Below are 26,715 nucleotides of genomic sequence, written 5' to 3' on the forward strand. Positions count from 1 at the left end.
TCTTCACTGCCTTCCGAAACCCCTGTGTGTGCAGATGAATGTGGTATTTCTCTTTTTTTTTTTTTAATTGATGCTTCTACAAAACGTTTGAAATAAATTTTCTTTAGTATAGTGAATATGAAAATTAAAGTTTAGCTTATAAAATGTTTTTTGCTGCAGGCTGCAGAATTTTTATTGGTTCCATGATTTGAATCATCAGGTGTCTGAAGCCCTCCGAGATGGATGTTGCAGGTTCCAGGCAGTAGCATGAGTTTTTAAAAAAGGCAGTTAACTCATGTATGATTGAAAGACTTAAAAGATGCTGTCATGTGGGGTATTGACAAGGGCCGGGAAGATTAGGAGGCCAATTTAGGAGATTGATTGCCCCAAGCTCTATCACAGTAAGAGTACAGTTCCCCCAATTTAGAGCATATAAGAATTGCAGAGCAGCAGCAACAGCTCCCAAATAGCAAAGCGTATCTTGCTAGCGAGAGACTAACATAAAACAGATGTGCAGTAAAATAAGGTTTGCTGATACTAGTCCTGCTTGTGCCTCGCTCTCCCAGACCCAAATGCACCACGAGGTTTGGTGCAGAGGCACTTGCATTGCTGTGGGTGAGGTGGCTAAATTAAAGCTTGATCTCTGAAGCTTTGGTATTGTAAAAGGTAGCAGGACCAAAGGGTGGGGGACTGGGAGGTGGTGGGAAAGAGCTGTTTTGATGAGGGACTGAATGGCACTACTTTCCTGATGCAAGTTGCACGTCAAAGACGACAACCCAGTGCATCTTCACTGGTGACGGAGGAGCTTGAGCAGATTTGCCTTCTCATGTCTAGGGCTGAAGTTTTGTATAACAAAATGATCGAAGGGTAAATTACCATTGGAGAGGGCAGTTCCATATCTCTTCCTAGCCCTACCTGGCATTCCAGATGCTTCTTTTGCACTGGGTATAGCAGTTGTGCAGCCTCAGTGCGAATCCATGCGTTGGGCTGATCAAATGGCAGGCTTTCCCTGGAGCAAAAGAGGAATGATATTCCCATGGATTGGCCGGATGAACCAACTTGTCCTGCGGCTGCACTGCAGCGGCTTCTGGGAGACGAGGGAGATGGGATCATGGGCTGCAAGACCACCTCCTTTGGCAGCATCTTCTGCCTAAATCATTTTAATTGTCATACCAGAAGTGCATCCTAGCTGTGTCTGTAAATATTCCTTATCCTCTACAGAGGTCTTCATCCTGCGTCTGGCCAACACTATTGCTTTGCTGTCATTTTAGATCTGCAGAACCAGAGTGGTTGATTTTAGCATCTAGTATGCAAATGACATGACCTTTTCACTGTGATTACATTTTTTTATGAATGTATAAATCATGGATATTTCACCATTAACTCAAGCCCTTCTGTGAAATATGAAAATGATGTGCAGCATTTTAATCTTTTCTCCAGTCTGTCCAGTTTCTCTCCCTCCGCTGTGACAATCCAGCAGTAAACCCCTAAACAAACAGTAGTCTCTAGAGTCATAGGTCTTACTGCAAATCTACGAGAGGAAACAAAGCAAGCAAAGCTGACTGCCATCATTGTAAGTCACTTTTGCGTGCACCCCTTCTTGAAGTCTTTCTTTAGTCACCTGGGGTCATGTAAAATGACAGTCTACCTGAGCTGCCCCAGGGGCTTCAGCGGGGATGCTTGCTCCTCAAACTCTTCTGTGTGAAGAGCTTTGAGGGACGGCTCTGCTGGAGCCTCCTGCTGCAGCTGAGGCTGCTGCTGCCTCCATGTATCCATGCTGGCTCTCTGCTGGAGGCTGCCATCCTGCAGCAAGGATGATCACGCAGGCTTCCTGCCTGGGCTTCGCCTCTGAGGGTCAAAGCCTCCTGTGAATTATCAATAAAGATGTGCTGATGCCAAGGCAGCCACAGAACTAGAGCGGCAAGACAAGGATGCATGTGCCCTTCTGTCAGGTCTTGCCAGGCGGTCCTCAGCAGGGAGGCAAGGTCGGTGGCTGGGGATGGTAGCGTTGCATGGGGGAAGGCAGAAGAACCCCAGGGTTCCACATTTGGTCACGGAGACTTTTGAAGCTGTCTTCAAGAAGTGGTCTACAAGCTGTTTTCTGCATTAAGTTCCTGTGGTGGCAGGGCTTGCTGTTAGCCAGCTCAGGCTGAAGTGTTGTTCCAGGCGTTTTTCCTGTGGCAATTGGGGTTAAAAAAGAAAGAAACATTCCCTGTGACTTGTAATAATCAGTTTGATTAAGTTTGGGTTGAGTACAACAGGAATGCTTCCTTTTAAGCTGAAGACTGTGATTTGTTTTGGACAGCACTTTTAAAGCTTTCCATTAAGGAGAAAAAAAAAAAAAGGCAAGCAGCAACCTTTTAAACTATCTACTCCAAAGATCTTTATATAGCACAATCTACTTCTCTTAAATTAGTGGTCAGGATAAAAGTAATTCATCAAAAGTGGTGGATTTACATAAGTATAAATGTGGTATGAGAAAGAGGAAAATTGGTTCCAGAGTTTCTGAGAATACTTGAAATTCAAGGCAAATCTGGCTAGTCTAAAATCAACCATGAACTTAGTATTTAGAGGTTTTGCTTTTTTGGAATATCTCAAATGGAAAAGGGAGAGTTTGTATAATCTTCGGTAGATCTTACGTTCTGGAAAAGGTTTGCAAGTTATTTTTATGTATGGTATGTGAATGTTACAGGGAATGACACTTAAGCTGGTTTCCTGTTCAGGAATGAATGGGAATAAGGGTGTCTCCAGAGACTAATGATTAGTGCGCTTTTGTGTATGATGAAGAACAGAATGTATCTGATGGCATAGGTGTGTTTCTTCAGTTAAAGATTTTTTGATACCTGATTTTATTTTAAGCTGAACCAGTAGTCAGGAGTTTGCTTGCTTTTTATTATGACATAAATGTTTTCTTAATACGGGTTTTCACTTAAAGTTGAATGTTTGTTAGTACCTTTTTTTTTTTAAATTACTGATGTGCAACTGCATAATCTAATCATTTAAAGTTACATTAGTGTTTTGTGGTGGTTTACATGGATTATTTTTTTTATTTGCCCTTGACTTTTAATGAGCCTATTAGCTACAAGCTATCTCTGTGCCCATGGGCAGATCTTGATTCTAAAAGTAAAAGCTGACAGCTGTGGCCAGAGGGGCCTTTTCAATGCAATACAGCGTGGCTTTGCCAATAATTTTAATTTCCTAAGCAGACTTTAAAAGGGAGGGGAGGACTTTCATTGTCGAGTCAAAAAATTAATGGAAGAGATGTTTCTTTTTTATTATTTTTCTTTTACCTTCAAAATATTTCGTACTTTTATGAGAACGTTGTGAAAATAGCTGTGCAGTATTTAGACAGGAGTATTAGAGAATGATTTTCTCATCTAAATTCAAGGATCGCCTGCCTTGCATGGGTGAATACTTGTCATGGTTCAAAATTTCAGAAGTAGACTGTAATACCAGAAAAAGTAGTGCGATTTTAAGGAGCAGCAGAAACTGGATAATGTTCAGGTTTTCTGGAATCCCGTATAAGACACCGAATGTGAATATTCAAAGATGACAAAAAGCAAAGCATACATTTTAAAAGAAACAGTTTTGATATACTTGCATCTGTGCACCTATTAAGCAGAGATCAGTAAATAGCTCATGATAGTTAACGTGTATCTCAGTCTTACTGTAAGTATTCTAGGGGAGGAAGGAGGAAAGCACAAGGAAAAACAGACTTGACGGACAGTTCTCAATGATTTGATTGACTTCACCACGGGTTTTTCTTTTATTCCAAGTCACAAGTTGGAAAATTTATGGTGAGACAAAATATGGAAATCTGTAGTTTCCTGCATACTTACCATTACAAGTTAAGACTGATAGTTAGACATTAGTTGTGGAATTTTTTTTGTACTTCTGTTGAGCTGCAATAGATGTGAAAACAAGGGGCATCTGTTTTTCTCATGTGATAAATGCAGTACCTCGATGGCAATTAAGTTATAAAGGCTCAGCTCTCGTTAGATACATTGTTTTGTTTCTTCTTATTTACATTCTTGAAGCAGCAGAAAATAGTAAAATGTCATCATTTACAGTCAGCATGGAAGTTGCATTCAAAGCTTAAAATGAATTTTACTTTATAGAAATTCATGGTTAACACTGAAGATGAATCTTACCATGCAGTGCTGAAGAGCAGAACATCTTGTCAGCTGATCCTAGCGTAGGACCTGCAGGGAACTAACTACAGGGAACATCACTCTACTTTTTGGGAATTTCTCCACTTCCCAGTCGCTGTGTCATTAGAAATGCCAAAGGGCTGGAGGTGATTTGGAGGTAGAGTACTTGCTGCGCTTGATGTAGGAGAGTTTGGCTGGGAGGCTGGCACCTGCCAAAAGGTCTCCTCCTTTGTTCAGCCACCCTGCTCCTTCAAGAGTGTTTCCTGCCTGCTTTCTCAATCTCTCCAAAAAGGAGAGCCAAGAACTGCCTGGGTTGGTTTTTGGTTTTCCCTTCCTCTCTCTACTTCATTGCTTCATGCTTAGCCAGGTAAAGCCTTGTAGGAGCGAGGAGAGCGGCAAGCCAGGCTCTGATGATTTTAGCATCTCACCACGTCTGTAAATGATCTGTGGGCTTTGCAGAGTGCATATGCAGTGCTGTTGCTATCACTTACCTTTTCTTCTCAAGAGTTCCTTTGACGGTTAAGGTGTATGTCATTCATAACTGTATAACAAAAAAGAGATAAACTAGTGCAAGTATTCATATTTTTCCCCCGTCACACAAATTCAGCACAGGTATTAGTGTTGTCTGCCTTTATACTTAAATTCCTCACTACCTATATTTCAAAAGCCGGTGGTGGTTGGTATTTGGGAATGCTTTTAAAGCTATATGACATCAACTTACACGGTAAGCACAACTTTGGAGAAGTTGGAGGAACAGGATTTCTAGTGTGGGATGCTAAGAATGACTTAAAAAAATGCAGAGCAGTGCTCACAGTTCAGAGCAGTTATGCCTGAAAACTTCCTAGTAAAAATGCTAAGATATGTGGATGGACTTCTCAATAATGCAATAAAGGTATTATATACTAAAGGCTTTGATCTTAAAAAAAACCAGACAAAAACCCTAAAACCAAACAACCCCCCCCAAATAAACAACCAAAAAAACCCTCCCCTTGGGTTTATATAATCTGCTGTGCAGCCTCTGTCTTTTGTTTCATGCTGTTCAACACCTTAGTATGTAATACTGGTTTTTGACACCTAGTCCAGTCTGCATTTCCTATGGTGCAGTTTTTGCTCTTAAAAAGATACCATTGTGTGTACAGGAGACTACCACGTGGACTTCTCACGGAAGACAGATTTCAGTAACCGCTGACCTTTTACTGTCAGTATTTCCAGTATGGAGAAAGCTGAGGATGATTGTTTAACCTTTTTTCTTTTTCCTCCTCTTTCTTTTTTTGTCTCCTCTAGTTTTTTAGCCTCTGTTTCTCTAGTGTTACACTTTGGAGAAGGAAGTTTTCTGTTGCTACTAGTTAGTGTCTGTTCTTTAATACAGGTCTTACGTTTTTTAAGTCATGGAAAATAAAGACAAATAAACAAGTATTGAGTGAATTCAGAGTGAGACCAGACAGTGCACATGCATTGAACTTCTCTTTGAACGTTGCAGATACCTAGGCTAATTAAAGCAAATGACATAAGAAACGTGGCAGTGAGTTGATGGCCCTTATCTCTAGCGGTCGCCTCAGTGTCAGATCCGATGGGGCTTGTGACACCCAGGCGCATGTGCCATACGCCCGGCTGTCGTCCTGCCACAGCCGCAGGGAGGTCAGATGCTGGAGGCATCTCTGGTCATCTCCAGGCAGCTCCCAGGATGGTAACAGCAGAAAGCGGCTGTGGTTTATTTTGATCCAGTGACTTTGTCTCTGGCCACAGAGCAGAGAGATGAAATAAAAAGGACTGTGTGCCTCCAGGAGCCTGTAGTGAGTGTGATTTAAGAAGTTATCTGCAGGTGACAAAGTTTTCGATAAACTTCAGCATATGGGTATTGGCTGTCCTTTCTGCTAGATCTATTATTAGTTGGTAGTCATTGTTTTGTACATTAAGCAAAGTTAAAATGTAAAAGTGAAATTTTCAGTTGAAAGTGAAGCAGAGAGTAGGACACCAAGGGAAAAAAACAGTGCAGATTTGAGTGCTGAATACTTTTAATAGCACAGTGACTAGCTGAGCATGTTTCTGCAGACATCCTTTACAGCTAAAAGAGGAAGAATTGGGGTCAAATCCTGCCATGCTGGATGGTGAAGTCATTTGTTTCTCCACTGGCACAGTCTGACAATCAAACATGCAAAGGTCATACCAAAAAATACTGTTAAAAGAAATAACGTAATCTTAAGGTGGAAAAAAGAAAAAGAAATAACAATGTGAGCAAAAGTCTTGTGCTTCCCATTTGTTTGTCTGTCTGGCATGTAAAATCATGTAGATCTAGTAATTTAAAGTTACCAGACAGTAATACGAAGAATCTTTGGTCCTTAAGTGGTCAGACCTGACATGTACTCTTTGCCTGCTAAATTAACCCAGTTTTTAAAATGCCCAAAGAAAATATCTAAGGGGAAGAAAGTACTACACTGAGGTGCAGCACACTGGAAGTTATTTTTGATGTAGAAAGAACAGAAAATAGAAATCGCGACAGTTCTGGTAGGGGGATTGAACTTTTTAGCAGTTGGTGACAACTGAAGTTTTTGTGGGTGCAGGGTTTTTTGGTTTATTGTTTTTACAGATCCTGGTTATTGGATTGGAGGGGATGGGCTTTATTAAGTTGCTTCTTATACCAGCTGTACAGTGCTAATTCCGTAGAGCCTGCTTTGATGTTCCCTGCCCTAAAAGAAGACTGAAACCCTCCATTTCCCTGTTAGACCTGTGAACCACTGGCAAGTGTGGTTCAGAGGTTTGATATAGAATTAATACATGAGAGAATTAATGTGCCATTGCATTAAATAAAGATGGTCTTCTGTCATCTTTTACACTCCCTGAGAGCAAAGAGAGTCGAGTTGGCATAGTTATTTGCCAGCTGAAGTCTAAAGAGGGATGTGGTCAAGAAGCGAAGTTGGGAGGAAGATGTCAAGGGTTTAAAGCTCTTTCATATTTTTTCAGGCAAAATTTTGTTAGGAAGGACCTTTGTGATGATGCTTTTTTTTGTTTGCAAAGCTCACTGACAATGAAAGACCTGTGTAGCGCAGGCTATCATTTTCGTTATCCGTGGTCTAACCATTGCACATTACGCATATTTTGTGATGTCTATAATCTTCTGACAGGACAGGGCTGTTGAAATGCCACGTAAAGTTCATTCCATTCTTTTTACTAGTTAGCTAAATTATCTTCAAAAAGCTGGTTTTGCTTTGTGGCGAACCTTGGAAGACTTTCTCTAGTGTTTTCTTTATGTAAGAACTAATGACAGTGTTACAAAAATAGCCCCAAACTCCTCTGATTGAATTGTCTTGCCTCACTTTTCATTTTCAGAGTAGTTGCACGTAGGCTAAACTGACCTTTTTGACTTAAGTTTGCACCATGCAACAAAAGGCTCTGGAGTTATTTGAAGGACTGCCTAATCTGTCTTCTCTATCTTCCCACTATATTCCTCCCTCCCTGAAAGCAGGACCCAGCTCTGCCCCTCTGCACGTTTTCATCCTGCTTTCCTAAATGCCACTGTTCCTGGTGTTGTCCTCCTCCGCATCTCCAACCTGCCAAACCAGAAAGAACTCACCTTTTCAGTGCGTACCTCAAGAGCCAAATGCACCTTTGCTTCAGCATTGTAGGAGCGGTACTCTCCTATGGGAACAGGTTACTGTTGTCGCTTAGCAGCTGGCAACCTCCTTGCACATATGCTGAAGTTGCAGCACATCCAGAAGGTGGGAAACCAAAAGCTACCATCCGTTGCTGGTGTATGCCAAAAACATTTGTAGGTGTAAGGTACGTATTTCTAGTGATATTGGTTCTAACTAGATCATACTGCAAATCTACCTTTCCTTTCTTGTGCAGCCTTCTGATCTCTTGTAGACAGCCCTATGAAGTGTGTGATGTTGGGACATCAGGCCAACGTGACGTTTGTGTGCTAAGAACTGATTCATCTCATAAGGCTCACAGTGGAGTGGGGATTGGTTTTTGTTCTTCCTGAAGAGTTATATGTAAATGATGTATTGAATAGTAGAATTATTATTAACAAGAGATGGCGTGCATTGTTGAGAGTGTAATGAAAGACCAGAAGTGGAGGGGTTACACAGCAAAGAGGCATAAATGGTTCTTCAGGAATAATGAGAAGTTATGCTGCAGTTGTCTCCTGCTCTCTTGGGATGTGGTGCAAGACCACAGTTAATTTATTTTGTCATAAACTCCATAATCTGTCAAATTACTTAAATGTTTGTGGTTTTGCTTTGTAGGAAGCCATTCCACAAGATGCGGTACTCAAGGGGCCGTGTTCATGCTCCAAGTGAGATTATAGGGTGGGGAGAGGTGGTGTCAGCTTAAAAACAGGGAGGGAAATTCACTCCCCTTTTTAACTTTCTTTGTAGCAACAATAAGCCTAACTAGACTTTGAAGTCAGCCTACATTTTAAGCTAGTGGTTTGCTGAGGGCAGAAAGTGTTGACTGGTTGATTTTACTACCGAGGTGACCGAGATGACCAGGATATTACAAGTTTTGAAAAGTTTTTAGATAAACACTGTACTTTTTAGAGTACAAACAAAGCGCAGGAGCTCAACCCTTTTCCTGCTCAGAGCAAACCCAATTTTTAGTAGCTCTGCATTTGGCTTTGCTGCTGAGGTCTCTCCTAATGGGCTGGAAAGAGTCGGGAAGCAGCCGTGGGGTGAAACCCTGAGCACCAGCCCATCGGGGTGCACTGGCAGAGCCCCAAGCGTGGGCAATTGCATTTCAGCTGCTCACTACCACAGCAGCTGGACCTGTTCAGCTGGGTATTTCCCCTCTGTTCTTCAGCACTGGCTGGAAAAAAAATAAATAAAAATCTACTGACTTAGATTGCAATTAGAAGAAAAAGTTAATGAGGGCATATGTTAAGAATGAATAAATGTCCAAAAGAAGTTTATAGTTACAGATGTTTTGAGCAGTCGGTAGCTTGCAGGGCTTTATTTCCTTGCCGGGAAGGGACCTTTTGGTCAAACGCCAAAACTAAAGTGTTAGAAAATGAGTCTGTTTATCTCTTCACCATTTGTCATGCTCACTGAACATCTAGATATTTTTTCTTTAATTAACTGGCTTGTAAGCCCCCTCTCCCCCCCATAGTTCTCACTTCCCAACCCCCTCCCCCTTTCCCCCCGGTGCTCTCCCCGCCAGTTGCGAGTTATTGCTTTGTTTGTCGACCAAAATGGCCCTAGTGGATTTTTAAACAGTTTCAATTAAAAAAAAAAAAAGGATAATTGGGTTTAATTCATGGAAGAATAATATCTGTATTGTAAACAAGGAGTTCTTTCAAGATAAATCTTGCCAGTGGCTACAGGAAGGATACTAAAGGAAAACCTCTCTGTGAAGGTCCAGCATGGGAGGATTTTCTTTTGGTGGACGGTGAAGGGTGAGCTACAGAAGATGTTAACAGTCTGTCTTTATCTTCTCCCTGGTTTGCAAGCTGGCTAATTAAAATGTACGAAGAAAGTTTTTTGCTTAACCTTTTCAAGAAAACGTTGCCTCAGAATGAGGCATTTGCAATTTTCTCTTTTTCTGTGTGGAGGTGAGCTAAAGAAGCAAGTTGTAGGTTGTGTACAATTTTTGGAACATAAATTAATCAATGTACATACATAATTGTGAGGCACATTCTTAGATGCATACAAGAATTAGAAATGTACAAACAAACATGATTTCTAATACTGTAAAAGATCATTTCCTTAAAACTAGTTTCTTTATACTCACTTGTAAAACATTAAATGACCAAAAAGCATTCTTGTTGCGTTTTTATAAATTATTTTGCACAAGTGTATTAATTTGAGAAAAGATAGAGGATTATAATTTCTTTAATGGCTTTGCAAGTATTTGCAAAACTGTTCAAGAGGGTTTTTTAATTGAAGATTATTTGGATTCTGTGATGGTCATTTTCATACCAAACTGTGCTTTCTTCAACATCTACGTCAGCTATTTTGGCATAGGTTACGGCTCCTTGCTTTCCATGAAGACTTGAGATGTTGATCATTTAAAGGCAGAGACTTCATAATCCAAAAAGCAGGTGGCCAAAATGCTGTGCTATGTGGTATTGCAACTACTGATTTTTATTTTCTTTTTCAAAAAGCAAACTTGAAATACATAATGTTAGTGAAGGAAAGCACGGGTCTATTTGACCAAAAAGACCCTCGATGCTTTCTTCCCTTTTCCATTGAGACTCAGATAATCTCGTTTCTGATGCTGCTCAGAGTTCCGTAGCATAATTCTGAGTAGACTAAATGTTCAGCTTCATCTAATGACTTCCGTGTACTTTTGAATTGGCTGCATAAATTATATAGTAGAAGATTCATGCACAAAATATACAAATACCGAGCAGCAGTAAATGGGGTTTGTGGATGAAATTCACTCCATGCAGACAGCTCATTTAAGACACTTCTACTTGACCACCTCTGCCAAAGGTACATTTGCGAAAGGGAGGGAGGGCAGTAAAAGGATGAAATGTAATCCTGGCACCATCTAAAAGGACAAGCTGTAAGTAAGCATCGTGACAGCCTGTCCAGGATTTGGGGATCAGATAAGTTGGGTGCAGTTCTTTCTCTTAGTTTTGTGTTTGTTTTGGAGACTGCAAACAAACATTACTTGAGTAATAGAAAGAAGAGTAAAATAACGTGGTTTTTGCTCAAGAACTTCATTATTAAAGAGAGCAGCAGTCAAATTAAGGAGTGGTCACCTGGTAGTCTGAGTGCCATCCCTCAAACAGGGTAAAATCTAATTGCTATCTGGTGTGCAGAGCCAAGGGACACTATATTGAATAAAGATTTAAAATTAGATTCCAAGAAGGGAAATGTAAATTCTGTAAACTGTGTCTTAGTTACGGGGGAAAAATCAGAGGAAACAAAGACTCTGGGCAGGCTGACGGCAGGGCTGTGGGGGGTGCCCTTTGGGACAGCACCCTGTCCTAAAAGCAGTATGCAAAAATGATTACGTTGCGTTGTTAAAATAAAATTGACCTTAGAAATAAATATTTTTTAAAATTTTTTAATTTTTTTTAAGGAAAAAAGCATCATAAATCTGACATTATTTGAGGCCCTTATTTGTATTTATCAGTATTAACAGATAGCTATCACATTTAGAGGGAAGTAACGATGCTTTTCTCCTTTTGAAAGATAATGACTGTAAGCAGCAAACATCAAAGGTCAGTGTTGCCAGCAAACTCTTGAAGATATTCAAACAAGCTGTTAACCATTTAGGAGGCTATATCCCATACCTAAGAGGTGGGGTTTTTTAATACCTTCCCTTACAGTGGAGGGAAACCTTGTAAAAGGTATTGTAATGTCCTATTATCTAAAATCAGAGGCTCTTACAAGCATAGTAACATTTCATAGAATGGGACTCATTCTAGAAGTTGAATTGAAAGCCATGGTATGTACAGGATTCAGAAAGTGAACAACAAAAACTCATCTGAGGATGCTGTATTCTGTTCTCACACTAAAACATGTGTGTTCTGGAAAGTGTGTCTATAAAAATGGCATTGTACTTCCCAGTGTGTTGTTCATCAGTGAGATTTACATCAAATACGCTTACTATACAAGTTTGTTTATGTTCCCTCTAATTGCTAGCCTTGCATTTTCAGTCTGGAACCTAAGTTTAAAGTGCATTTTTTTCTTTATCGTCTTCAATATTAAAAAATTTGTGGATTCAGCTAAGCCTTTATTTTTGTAGTTCTAGTTCTGGCAAGTTTGTGCAGTGATACTGGTGCAGCCATGTTGTTCATATAGTTATAAATAAACTGCTTTCTCCTGGTACTTAGTCAAAGCACCTCATCACCCTCCAAAAGTAATTTTACTTACACTCTCATAGGTGTATCGGCTTTTTGCATTTGGCTCACACTTTATAATCAATGCATTACTTTGTTTAGGAAAGCATCTTTCTAGAAAGGATGCTGTAATGCCATTCTTTGTCTTTCCTTTTGTGTATATATGTCTCCTTCATCCCTATGAAGTATGTATCCAGTGATGCATTGATGCATTTGTTTAGTTGTTTCAGGTTGGCTGTTTTTTCCTGGGCAATTAGGTAACTTATGGCCAGATATTTTTTGAAAGATTTATTTTTGCATCTTCCTTTCTAGTTTAATAAATTTGAGAACCACAGACCCTTTCAAAAACTAGATGTAAATTTGCTGTCCTGGAGCGTCAGTGTTGCTAACTTTGACCCTTAGCAGACATCTTGTCCTTGATCTTGCAGAGTCGTGTACAGGCTTACATGAGTGAGACATAACCAAAAAAATTGGCTTTTTCTTTTCCAATGACAGTTTTTCTAAACCGATGCCAGTTAGAAAGCCAACGTGAGGAAACTCCTACATAGAAGTACATGAACTGCTGGGATTTAAACCTTTCTGTCATCTGCTCTATCTTATGCTGGTTTGACTTGTGAATTGAATATGCAGGTTCAGCAACCTTACTGGTTTGCCTCTACCCTATTCACTGCTGTCTCTGGAAAGTGGTTCATAAAATGGTTTTATGGATGCTGTTCAGATGTTGATGTAACTGAAAAAAAGACGTGCTAAGATTTAGTAAATCTTACTCAACACCTGAAAAAGGAAAAAGGGATGTGCTTCTCACCCCTTTGTCTGTGCTAAGGTGTTCATCCCTGGAGCATGTCAGACTATTACCTCAAGATTCTTCTGGGGAGGGAAGTAGGTGGGGGTTTTGGTGTTTTGCAGGTTTGATGGGATTTTTTTTTTTATTCAAAGGTTTGGGGTTTTTTAATGTTTGAGAAGGATTCTCTAAGGGCTTTCTTGTTTTGCTATTTCTGCATCCACTTTCCTTATCTAAGGAGGCTGGTGCTCTCACAGCACCCACGTGACTTATGCAGCCTTATAGAATTCCTCCTCCCTGTTCTGTGTCCTTCAAATACTTTGCAGATAATTATCATGACTCTCTCATTTGTTGCTTAGCCCATATATAGTATGTTCAGCTCTTTAATCTTCCAATACGAATCGCTTTTGCCAGGTTCCTTCTTACATTTGTTGTTTAACTTCCTTTGGTTTGTCTTTCAAACTTGGAAAAAACAAAGGATTTGGAAGACTGGTAAGAGAAAATACTAGAGTAGTCTGAGCCTTTATCACTAGCTATCCTGCCTCTAGGCTTCCTGAACAATGTAGCCACAAACCATGTATGCCATATTCCTTTTCTCTTGTCTGTCATTAGAAGAGGAAAGGCGTCTCTAGTATTACTGTATTGACTTAAAAGGGAGCGTCAGTATGAAGTAGATGCAATGAATGTAAGGGTTTTTTGGTGGAGGGAAAAATGATTTAGAGTAGTGTAGCAACTTAGCCATACACCAGTTATGAGAGAGGCCGGAGGTTTGTAGTCCTTTTGTAGCTGTATTTTCTTGACCTGGTAACCCTTAGTCACTTGGTACGTTTGAATGGTGTTTTTAAAACAAAGATCAAGGAGCAGTTGATAGAAAGGAGGGGGTTGTTACAAATGTGTAAATGATGACAGCCTTTATTCTAGTGAGAACTAGTAGAATTTTTACAGCAAGTTACAGAAGAAATATGTATGACAGACGTTTTATGTCAGACAATTAAAATTATTTAGGAAAGCTGGGTATCCGAAACAGAATCGGAAAGCAGATCAGTCTAGGGAATTGTCCCATCTGGCAGCTGGCTGCAGGAGATCACTGCAAGCAAGAATGATCTTTTCTTTCCCCCAAGTAATACATGCTTTCTCAAATTTAACAGCAGCCTTTTAAGAAATATGTGTTTTGAGTTTCATTGCCCCCACTGGGTGCAACTAAGTACCCAGTGAGAAAAGATGGATCTCCAAACTGAAGCAAATAAAAGGATCATTGCCCTCCAGAAGTGTTATCTAATAGGTAAAATCTCTCAATCTCAGATTTTTTCTAGCATAGCAGATTTTATTTTACTTTTTTTTTTTTTAGAAAACGTCTTATGGCAGAGTAAACCAACAAATGTCATAGGATTTGAAATGCATTGAGCAACCATAACTTCCTTGTCTCTGCAGCCAGCTGCCTTGTGTCAGTTCTAGATCTCACTTGTAACGAAGATAGCTATTTAATTACTGTGTTTTCTGTCTGTTGTTTGTAGATCTTGGAAGGTCTGCTAGAGCTGTAATAAGAAGTTCCGCTATCAGTAAGCTGAAGTTTGTTAGATGGAGATGTATGTCCAGTGGAAAATGTTTGGGCCTCCACAAAAGGGAAAAAAAAAAAATCCAACAACTTCTTCTTCCATGTGTTCCTAGCTCTTTTTTGATAGCCTGAGGAAAGAAGTGATGACTCTGCCCATTTCCCCGCACCCCTCCATGGAAACTTGCTTTTGGATTGGGGAGGGGAAAATAAGAAGGACAAAAAGTCATCATTCTGGATATTCTTTATGAATTTTTAACTTTCTTCCTGAAATTAGTGCCTCTCTCCAAATCCTATGTTTCCTTTCTTGTGACTTGAAAGAGGTATTTGAGAATGTATAATCATTGACAGGTAGTCTTCCCTCTGACAAGCTTGAGTGGGTGGTGTAATACTTTACAACCCTATTGGTAGTACGATTTCAAGTGTTGTGTTCATCAGTAAAGAATTGTTGGGGGTTTTAAATGTAAATTGCCAGATACTACAGTTCTATCTGAAGTATTTTTCCCTGTGCTTGGAACAGGCTGCCTGGCTGTTAGATGCTGGATATTTATTCATTACTGAAATAATCCTTATAGATACAGTTTAACAAAGGCTGTTCAGGATAGCAAAGACTTATTTGCAAGCACAACCATTTTCTTTACATGGGAAATATTTTTCCTGTACAACTCATTTGCCATGTTTCGGCTTTCTCCAGCTTGATTACTTCCTTTTGGAAGTCATCAACGTTTTATTGACTACCAGATGTAGAGTAGAATGATCACTTACAGTAAGAAGCTGACTGGTTAGATTTAGAATTATTTCAGCCATAAACCTTGGCTCTGTATAAGTGTATATGATCACACCCAAAAGACTCAGTATTTAGGGAAATAATTTGTATAATAGAGAACTATGGGGGGAAAAAACCTCGCAAGTGGTGGACCAAATAAATTGGTGCAGTTTCTCTGAAAGTTTGTAGTTTTTCAGTATTTTCAAGATGACAGGTTTTCTTTACAATCATGGGCACATCACTTTTTCTCTGCTCTAACAGCATGGAGATGATGTCATACTGTTGTGGTTTAGCCACTGAAGAACTGCAAAGATAGAAACCCTTGGCAGAAGGTTAGGCTATTCTCTGCATTGCAAAGACCGAATTTTAGTATACATAACTAGTCTACCTAACAGCAAGACAAACTGGCTTACCTAATGAAATCAGCACTCTGAGATGCTTTAAAAAAACATGAACGAATAATAATGTAAGCTGGAGAATGATCTTCCTGGAATCCTTTTCCTATAAAATAGCAGTACAGTTTTAGTAGCAGTTTGTTGTATTCCGTTCTTGTTCTCATACTGCTAGAAGTCATGCTTAATTTTGACCAAAATGAAATACTTCCTTTTTTTTGTCTTTTTTTTTCTTTTTTCTTCTGAAATGAGCGCCAGAGAGAACCATGTATTATGCAGTGTGTTTCTCCACCTCAGTCATATACCCAATGTTTGTGCCCTGGCTGTCCCTTCAACACATACTAATGCTGTACTGTGCTCAGTCACATGAGGAATTTTAGCTGTTGTTATGGAGCTATGGGACTCTTTAATTGTGACCCAGGATTTATACTGTGGTCTGCAGTACTATGAAAATGTTATTCAGTGGAGTCCAATACTCATAAAGAAATGTGTGCTGGGATGTGAATTCTGCTCTGAAGGGAACAATACCTTGCTTTTCTGAAAAGGGGTTTTGCTTGTCTCTGTTCGTATAATTATTCAGAAATGAAAAAGAAAAAAAGAACAAAAAGGCAGCCCTTTAGTTCACCATGTCCCAAGGTATTGAAGTAATGTGGTTTTAAATGCCTTTAGTGTTATATTTCAGACTTTTTCCAATTTTAAGTTGGAGTCCCTTCCAAAGTAGAGGAGATTGGATGGCTCAGTGGTCACCATTATGACCTTAATAAAAAACTGAGATGAGCACCTTTAAAGCAATATTTGGTGTTGATATTAACAAAAAGTCCATATTTATTTAAAATATTTTAAATGTAACTGTGATGGTGAACTTCTTTTGATCAAAATTTATTACTGTTTAACTATCCTTGAACTGAGAGATAATGTTTTAAAGTTGGATCTGATATCCAGCTCTTGGATATTGGCTCTTTATTTATTACGACTATGTAAACAGCTGCAAGGTATTATCTTGCAGTGTATAGGAAAAGTGCATATTTCCTTGTTCCCAGAAATGGAAAAATGCATCTGCCAGTGTTGCCCTTCAGAGCATTTGCACATTTTCTGCTGAAACCGTATTATGCAAAGATAAACTCCTAATAACACACACACACACAAAAAAAAAACCAGATAGCCTTTGTCAAACACTTAATTTACTTGAAATTATTTATATTTCCTAAACAGAAGCCTTGTAAAGACAAAAAGTTAAGGAGTTGGGAAACAACGCTGATGTTTCATTGCTAATCCTGTCCTGTAATGTTGTAGTAATAGAAATGCACATGTTTTGCACTGCTGTAAAATGTTGCATACATTATGTTGTGTGAGCTTGGCATCTGTGCAGTTGCATCGGCACACGAACGCAAAAGAAAAGAAAAAACTGACTGAGCAATTAGAAAGACCCTCTGTAGAGACGAGGCCTAAAACTAGTTCTCTCCAGCCTGAATTTTTGTTGCTGTTATTGTTCCTGTTGGGCATTCTCTAAGAATAGGAACAAAAGGGCTTTTATATCTGAGTAAAGAATAGCATTTCTAACAAGGTGGAACCAATAACTGAGAATTAAGAACCTGGTATTTGGAAGAGCCAGAAGAAGGGGGGGCTTCCCGTGAGAGACATCTATTAACAAAACAAAACACATGCAATGCACACACACACACACACACGTTTAATAGCAGTGTTCCAGCCGTCTTTATCCCTGTCTCAAAATCAAATTTCCCATAGATTCACAAGTTTTGCTTTGGCAGGCTGTTAAATGGATGACTACATTGCCACATAAATTAAACAAATTTGAGACTTAAATTGCAAAAATGAATCCTGTCTGGCGTCTTTGTCTAGCATTAAAATTTCGTTGACCACCACTGCTAAATTTTAGGAGTAAATTCTTATTATACTCAAACTTTTATCTACAGGAGGAAGTAGGCTTTTACATTCAGTTTTCATAGTGGAGGAGAAGGTGAGATGCTCTCGGGTCTAGTACAGCACATGCTGAAGCAATCCAAGTTTAGCACAACAATGTCTTCCATACTGTCAGTCAATCATGGTTTTCTTCATAATTAAGTTTACTTAATTCCATAAGTATTTTCCATAAATGGTGTTAAAAATTACTAAAATGGAAGTGTAAAAAATAATGCTAATAAAATGAATGTTAAAGAAGCCAAATTTTATATTATGGAAGACCTTTGCAAGTACTGAAGTAGAAAACTGTGTAGCTTTGTTGGTCAGACTTTTTATTTGTTTTTTTCAGGGAAAGATTCATGTAATACATGATGCACCTTGCATTGTACTTTGTAGATAGAAACGCTGTGTATATTATTTCAAAAGTATCTCTTCCAGGCAGTGGTGCTCTGGGAACTTCTGAGAAAATGTGGTACACATCAGCCTGAACCTTATGCTCTTAGGAAACAAAGTGGTCTCGTCAGCAGATCACTAATTCTATGCTCTAGTTGTGTGCTTATATGGATTATTGGGGGGAAAATGATTATGGAAATAGTTTTTCCTGTTTGGTGTATGTTTTTATTAGCAGTTGCCCTCCCCCTTGTCTTTTTATCTGCCCTGTGTACTCCTCCAGTAAAAATGCATTTTACATGCAAATGGTGATAATCAACCTTTGCAAATCTGTTTGACTCAGTTTTAAAGGAGCAGAACAGGTTTAATTGAAGAAAAAGGAAGAGGATCCTCGACAAACTCACGATACGCGGTTCTTGATATGTCACCTTTTTTCTATGCTTTCGTATAAAGCAAAATAGTATGTGGGGGAAAATGGAAAACTACGTATCTTGCTTAATGTGTTTGGGTTTTAAAGAGACTACAGTAATTTTCTTAGAATATTCATGTTTGATTAACCAATTTTTTAATTGATTGAGAACTCGTATTGCTTCTGAAAGCGGTTCCACTTATGAACTTACTTCATTACTAGTATTTTTTCAAATGAGGATTATTTTTAATATAGTATGATGTACTTAAATTGTTTTCTTTATATGGGAAATTTCTTTGAATACTACATTTAATAAGCCATTAACATGGAAGAGTAGAATAGTACATTAACAAAATGAATGTTTGACAAGCATGATTTTTTAAACGTACATTGTTTTTTCTTCTCATATGATTGTAAAATTAAAAGTGCTTTTAGTGTAATTCAGTTTCAACAAATGGTGCTTTTAACCAATTGAAAAATAGTATTTTTTCTTTCTATTAAGCAATTTAAATATTTTTATCAAGCAACTAGATTATTAGCTTGATATATATCAGTTATTTTGACCAACATGGGGGGGGGGGGGAAAGAGGCTGTGTTGTTCTTACTTAACATATTCAATTTGTTGTAACCAAAAAACCCTGAAAGTTTATGCAGTAAATCACATTGCATTAATTTCCAAGTATAAAAACTATAATTTTGTCTTACTAGCACAAGTTTGCATAAAAAGAATGATGTAAAGGGAGTGTGGAGGTAAGTTAGAACAGTTGAAAACTGTTTAAGCTGTTGTTTGCTCCATGACATTTTTAGAGAGGGTGGCTGCAAAGTTAGAGGCAACAATATGTATGGAAATGCAGGTTGCTTCAGGTAAGGTGACCACACTGTCACAAAGTGTAATCTCTGAATGTTTCCATACTAACGTGATTTCAATATTAATAACTTTAGTCTGAGGTTTTATTTTTGCTGTCACAACTTTGCACTTTTGGTGAACTACAGATAAAAATGAGTAGGTGGATGTATAACTATTTACATGTCAATTGACATCCGGCATGATAGTTTAAAGAAGATATTCTTCTTAAAATTCGTTTGGAAAAAAATGAGGTTTCAAGCTGTTGCAACTAACACATAGAATTACTTTAATGAAGAACGATTAACAAGATCGTTCTGAGTCTTTATCGCATTTGGTAGCCCACAAAATAGTCTTCTGATACAGAGAGTCTGTTATTTGTAATTTTCTGTTTCTCTCTGTAGTTGTGTGGATGTGGGGAGGTATCCGTGCTGTGCAGGTGGAAGGGCTGCTTCTGCTTGACTACTTCTTTTCCAAAGTTCTGGTACCTCACACGGACATGGAAGAAGGAAACTGTCCAAGGTTGTGGGTTGGTCATCTTCCTGGTCCTGCTTAGGGTGGTTCTCGTCTTCCTGCTTATAGTAACGTATTAGTATTTGTGTAATATATGCACCATCAGCTTTATTTATATAACTTAAAACACAATGATGAAAATAGAGTAGTTCAGAAGAACAACTTGGCCTGTCTTTTGGGATGACTGGTCAGTATCTTTAAATATTTTGTTCATTTGTTTTGTATTAATGTGGTTTGAGTCTACTAAATTGGCAACAGTTTCCTCTTTCCTGGCATTAGAAGCTCAGTTTCTTTTCTTGTTATATTTTTGTGCATGCTTTTGTTTCCCCCTTTAGTTAGTTTCTTTGATAGCCTTGATTTACCTCTTGGTGGTTCATCTTGGATCAGCAGCAGAACTGCTTTACCACGCTTTTCTCTGGGCAGACACGCAGCCCTTTGTGCGCCTGCCTTCCAACTTTCATCCCCCTTTTTGTCTCTCTGGTGTGGAAATTGATCCCTCCTGAAAAGCGCTGTCAAATTCAGCCACTGTTAAAAGGATGCCATCTCAAAGCTGGAGGAGAAAATCGACAAGGTCCCAAAGGATGAGCCTGTCTCAACGTGGCTGCTTAGCTAAAATATTAAAGCTGGTGGCGGGCAGCGAAACCCCTCTGTGTGTGCCATCTTAAGAATTTGTCAGTGTGAATAACCCCCGACCCTCCGACTGTATGCAAAGCAAGGAGGCCTGAATAACAGCTTTGTGCTGCAGAAACTTAACACAGGCAGCAGGACTAAAAGCCGGGTTTCACTGGTTATTTTGGACATTTAACATTCAAGTCGAGTGAAAGAAAGAAGCTCCTTATGACTCAGTTCCGTTAATTACTGTCTTTAGTGCCTGAACACAAAGGAAGGTAAGGGGGGTTCTGCAGCACCAGAGGATACAGAAATTGCAATTAGAGGGGGGCATGGGCTGGGAAAGGGTGGCTGAGCACAAGCCCCCCCCGAACTTGGGGAGCTGACACTGAAGTCTGCGTGTGCAGGGACTGAAGTCTCAATAATCACTTTTTAACTTCCACCCAGATTGGTTGTGTTTTAGTCTTAAGACAAACGGTGTGACTGACTCAAAATGATGCAATGAACAGATGTAGTTCATCTAGTAAAGATTGTTATCTACTGCGGAAGGCTTTAAGCAATCTCCCTTTTAAAAAGGAGATTAGCATTTAATTCTTAAAAGTTCAAAGGGAGATCCAAAATATTTCCTGACTTCTCATGGTCCTGGGATAGCCCTGGGCTTCTCATAGTATTTAGCATCTCTTTATCATGTATAGACTAAAAATATTATGCCTATCGTATCGTCTAGCATACCTTGTCCTGAAAAATTTGTTTTAGAAGCAGGAATGTAAAAGCATTAAGGAAATAAATGAATATACTTGTATCTCTATTCCAGAAGAGATAACAGTTTGAGTTGAAGCTAACAATCTGTACATTAAATGCTGGGATTTTTTTTCCATTGCTTGCAAAATTAACAATACATAAAATGTATGACTTAAAAGATGCTTTAATTTACTAAAAAGGATTTCTAAAAAATGTTTTGCAGTTTTGCTTGTTGATTGCTTCACATTCAGAGCTGAAATGATTGTTTTCCATAGTGTAAACACGTGAATGTTTCTTGTCCATCTTAATAATGAATAACAATAGCCACAATCTTCCTTCTTCACTAGGGTTTTGTCCAATGGTAGCACTAACAAGCCTCTGCCTTGTGCACTTAACAGTCATTGTAGTTTTGTCCCCCTCTCTTGAGCAGAATTCAGAAGTAACATGTTAGTGTAACGTCTCAATGATCTGAGGCAAGACAAGTGAGCAGTTGTTTTGAGAGACTAAAAGAAATGAGTACTTAAAGCAGCATTTGATTTGTTTTTGAATGTTGGTATCTAATGAGGAAAAGCTAGTTGTAGAGAAATAATATAAAATGACAGGGAAGACATCACTAGAAGATGGACATGGTGAATATTTTTATGTTGTTGTTATTGTGTTGTTACCTGACTGTTCAATGAATACTTTCTAGGGCCAAACAGTAAATCTATCTGTAACTTTTATGCTCTTTCTCTAAGAATAGTTTTCTGTTCTTAGGATAATAATGTTGGTAAGTAACTAGGCTGGATATATGTAGAGAAACTGGGATTTGTGGTCTTGCCTCCTGATTTTTAGACTTTGTCTGTTCAGTGTTCAGTATTAAAAAAAGAAAATAACAGGTTGCTTGGCACCACTCAGAAGCCAATATAGTGGGGGGAGACAAGGGGAGCACACAGGACAACTTGTAAGTAAATATTAATGAAATGTAAAGTTTCAGGCTTCCGTGGAAAAAAATGGGAAAGAGTTTAAAACCAATAATGAAATGGTCAGTTTGGGCAACTGACACCTAATGTATTACAGACTACATAAAAAGCGTGTACCATTTGGAGTATCATAGTTTGAAATGCAGGAAACACAAATGTTAGGTTTCTCTGAAGGCTGCTGTTAAAGCGAAAGTATGATCTGCTCTGCTCCTAAGAATTACTTTTGGGTTTATCTTTAATTGATACTCATTTTCTAATCCTTAAACTACCTTTGAAGTAACAGCCTAAAAGGACTAAAACAGTTTCACAAACTTTCATACTCAAGAGGCAAATCAAACCCTTGGGCACATACTTATCTGCAGGCATATTTGCTACTGGAAGCATCTGTCTTGCATCTCTGCTATTGTAGAACTATAAAACCTTAACTTGTTCTGAAGTGTCCTAGAAAAAGCAAAGAAAGTGATTTCTTTGAAGAAAGTGAATTCGTTTGTTCTTATATCAAACTGTTAGGCTTGTAAATCCCATTTTAGCCTCATCAGTTACTTGAGCAAGTTGACAGGGAAACATTGTATTCTTCACTGTGGAATCTAGTCGTTAAGTGTGGTCACTGTAAATCATCATCATAGTCGTCATCTGTTAGTGACAGGATGGAAGATACCATGTTTGTCCATGCAGCTGGTAGGCCATAACTGTTACCACTAAAGGTCATTTCTGAATGCAGAAGGAATAGTGGATATTTATTTTAATAACAATTTTTGCATGACCAGTGTTAAATGTTTCATATATCCAGATTGTAAGAATATTTTCTACAGATAGAAAACGCGATTTTTTTTCTCATTGCAATGCTGCCAGCTGAGAATAGCCTTATAGATGTTATTGATGTGATTCTTGTTTTATGCAGAACAGAATTCTGCACTGATTCTTTCTGGTCAATCAATTTACCATGTAGGCCATTTAGTGAACTGCTTATTAAATAAGAACTCTTATGAACTATATAAATCATTTGAGAAGCAAATCTTGGAGTAGACCTAGGAGCCTTGCTGTAACAGCCTATGGCCCTCATGTCCCACCTTCCGCATCATCTGATGCTAATCTAGTATACTGAAGTACATAAAACATAAGCTTAGTTAAGTCTGTAGTTATCAGGTTTCTGTCTGTGGAAGGACCAGCCTGGCACTTACTCCTCTGTCCTGGCACATGTTTTTCTCCCTCATGTTATTCAGTGGAAAGTTGACTTTTGAAGAGGTTGAGTCAAAGTAATTAAAATTAGGAATGGAATAAATGATGAAGTATTCAAACATACATGATTTCTTTCTTAAACTCGAAGCACAAATAGCGGGGACACCTCTCATACCTAACTTGAACGGACCTCCTTCTAAGCAATGGGTCTTCCACAGTTAGATATTTGTTAAGAATAAATATGTGATCTCTTCTGCCAGCTTGTCTGAAGGGCTCAGCTTCCAGCTCCCTTCTGTCTTTGTGCATTTCTTACCTCAAATCTCAGAAATTTTCAGAGAATACAGGCTCCTTCTCTAAAGAAGGAAATGTCTTTCTTGAAGACTGGCTTTGGATGCATAGAGGGGTTTCTAGGAGTGCCAGTTAGTGTATCTTAATTAGCCAGTATTCAGCAGCTGGTAGAATCTAAACCTGGATGGGTCCTGATTGGGAGGTGCCTTGTCATGTTTGTCCAAATTCATGTTTTGGTTGACTGCTTGGGTATTTTGAGAGAAATGATGTGCTTGTGGTAGCTTCAACAGTTGTATAAGATCTTAACAACAGGAAGGGAAGAAATATATCCAAAGGTTCAGACAATTCAAAAAAAGTGTACAGCATCTCTTCCACATCTTACTAGATTTCCCTCTGTATTCACAAATCACTCTTTCCCATAAATGGTAAATCATATAATAGAATTGTTTTGGTTGGACAAGACCTTTAAGATCATCAAGTCCAACCATTGACCTAGCACTGCCAAGTCCACCACTAAACCATGTCCCTAAGCACCACATCTACACGTCATTTAAATACCTCCAGGGATGGTGACTCAACCACTTCCCTGGGTAGCCTGTTCCAGTGCTTGACAACCCTTTTGGTGAATAAATTTTTCCTAATATGCAATCTAAACCTCCCCTGGCCCAAGTTGAGGCCATTTCCTCTTGTCCTATCGCTTGTTACTTGGGAGAAGAGACCAACCCGCACCTGGCTACAACCTCCTTTCAGGTAGTTGTAGAGAACGATCTCCTTTCAGCCTCCTTGTCTCCAGGCTAAACAACCCCAGTTCCCTCATAAGACTTGTTCTCTAGACCCTTCCCCAGCTTTGTTGCCCTTCTTTGGACATGCTCCAGCTCCTCAATATCTTTCTTGTAGTGAGGAGCCCAAAACTGAACACAGGACTCAAGGTGCGGCCTCACCAGTGCCGAGTACAGGGGGACGATCACTTCCCTAGTCCTGCTGGCCACACTGTTTCTGATACAAGCCAGGGTGCTGTTGGCTGCCTTGGCCACCTGGGCACACTGCTGGCTCATATTCAGCTGGCTGTTGACCAACATCCCCAGGTCCTTTTCCACCAGGCAGCTTTCCAGCCACTCTTCCCCAAGCCTGTAGCATTGCATGGGGTTGTTGTGACCCAAGTGCAGGTCCCAGCACTGAGCCTTGTTGAACCTCATACAGCTGGCCTCGGCCCATCGATCCAGCCTGTCCAGATCCCTCTGTAGAGCCTTCCTACCCTCAAGCAGATCAACATCGTGTTGTCTGCAAACTTACTGAGGGTGCACTCGATCCCCTCATCCAGGTCATTGATAAAGCTATTAAAGAGAACTGGCCCCAGTACTGAGCCCTGGGGAACACCACTTGTGACTGGCCGCCAACTGGATGTAACTCCCATTCACCACAACTCTTTGGGCTCAGCCATCCAGCCAGTTTTTTGCCCAGCAAAGAGTACACCCATTCAAGCCATGAGCAGCCAGTTTCTCCAGGAGAATGCTGTAGGAAACGATTTCAAAGGCTTTACTAAAGTCTAGGTAGACAACATCCACAGTCTTTCCCTCATCCACCAAGTGGGTCACCTTGTCATACAAGGAGATCAGGTCAGCCAAGCAGGACCTGCCTTTCACAAACCCATGCTGACTGGGCCTGATCACCAGGCTGTCCTGTACGTACTGCATGCTGGCATTCCAGATGATCAGCTCCATAACCTTCCCCGACACTGAGGTCAGGCTGAGAGGCCTGTAGTTCCCTGATCCTCCTTCCAGCCCTTCTTGTAGATGAGTGTCACGTGGCTAACTTCCAGTCAACTGGTACCTCCCCAGTTAGCCAGGACTGCTGATAAGCAATGGAAAGTGGCTTGGTGAGCACTTCTGCCAGCTCCCTCTAACGTATGAAGTGGAAACTTAGCACTGTTTTCTAACTGAGCTTAGTTCGATGTCCTTTAGTGTACCAAGAGTGAAGCAGAGGGTCTGTGAAGTGTAGGCAATGCTCTTTGTGAACATGTTGCTTCCCAGCCTGTTTGTAGTGCATGATGTCCAGTTCTTAAACCTCAGACTTACGTTTTAGAGATGTATCCTACAGGTTATAGAAAGAGGAGGAAAAGATAAAGCAACCAGCAGTCTGTTTCTGCGTGAGCCTCTGCAAGTTTGAGCGTGGGTTTGTGGGGACCCTTTGTTGGGAGGGGAGCAGAAGCTGGTGGCACAGTGTGCTGCCATCTGCTGAGAATGAGGCAAGGAGCATGGTGAAATGGTGTGGCAGCATCCCTATGTACACGGTGAAGCTAAATGCATCTCAGACTAAACATGATGGGAACCTGGTATTGTTATCTGATTCATTGCTCTAAGAATTGCGTTGTGGTCTCCTCTGTCCAGCGTTAGCTATTTCCTGCTTCCAGCTGGCACATCTTCTCAGATTAGGCCTTATGCCCTTGCTTTGCAATCTTCCGCTATTATTTCTATTGCTGTTTCACACTTAGCTCATCACAGTTTTCTTCAATGGCCTGTTAAAACTTCCCTCTGGATTCTTCCTGCTTAGTTGGGTACCGCTCAACAATTTATGGGAAGCTTTTTGTTTGTGCCCATCAACTGCAGTGCCAACTAGAGAAGTTGTTACTCCTTGTCAAGTGGCAGCGCTAATTGCGACCCACACCGGGAACATCGTCAAGGCTATTTCAGATCCGGTGGTAGAAGCATTTGCCAGGCCAGCTGGTATCCATTCAAGGTCAGGACTTGTGTACGAGTCCCCAAGGGACAAGTACGCAGATATCTAGCTCACTGGAAGGGTTATATCAGATCAGAGATTTCTGAAAGACCAGTCACCCTCAGACACTAATTCTCATCTAGACTATTTACCTGTAGGCAGTCTCAACCTCAGAACAGTAAACAAATTTTTCAGCAATTTTCCCCTCTGGATATCTGTATGTATAAACCACTTCTGATCTGTACTGACTCACTCCTTTTCAGAAACACTGCTGAAAAACAGGCTCTTATTTCAGTCTGGTTAATCTTATTAAGAAAAAATCTGTTTCAGTGTGAGGTTATAATTTTTATTAAAAAAACTCCATGAACAAACAACAAAAAAAACCCCAAAAATCCTTGTTCTGCCTTGCAGATGGCTATTCTTTGACTTTGTGGAAATACTTGCATAGGTGGATTAGACCATTTAAACATACACAGTGTTAGCAGGGCATGGGGTTTTCTTTTAACTTGAACTGGTTTATTTTATTGTCAGTAGCCAATGTATTCATTTGGTGGATGACACCAAAGTACCTTAATGATCTGAATATTCCTTGGAAAAACTCACTTAAGGCATTTTCACAAGTTTCTCTCTGTTCAGCGCAAGCACTCCAGAAGCATCAGAGAAGTGATGTTAGCTGGGGAAGGAGCCCCCCAAATGTACATCCAGGACCACTTGATCTTTGATCTTAGTTTACTGGTG

At 39.7% G+C, this 26,715-nt stretch overlaps 1 protein-coding gene across 1 annotated transcript in view; it reads left to right on the forward strand.

Annotated features, from left to right (window-relative positions):
- Nucleotides 1-26,715, forward strand: part of CDH2 (cadherin 2) — a 122,103-nt gene that overhangs the window by 25,059 nt on the left and 70,329 nt on the right. The gene's annotated exons all lie outside the window — the stretch shown is intronic.

The sequence above is a fragment of the Grus americana genome, chromosome 2 (assembly GCF_028858705.1).
Source record: "Grus americana isolate bGruAme1 chromosome 2, bGruAme1.mat, whole genome shotgun sequence".
Classification (NCBI taxonomy): domain Eukaryota; kingdom Metazoa; phylum Chordata; class Aves; order Gruiformes; family Gruidae; genus Grus; species Grus americana.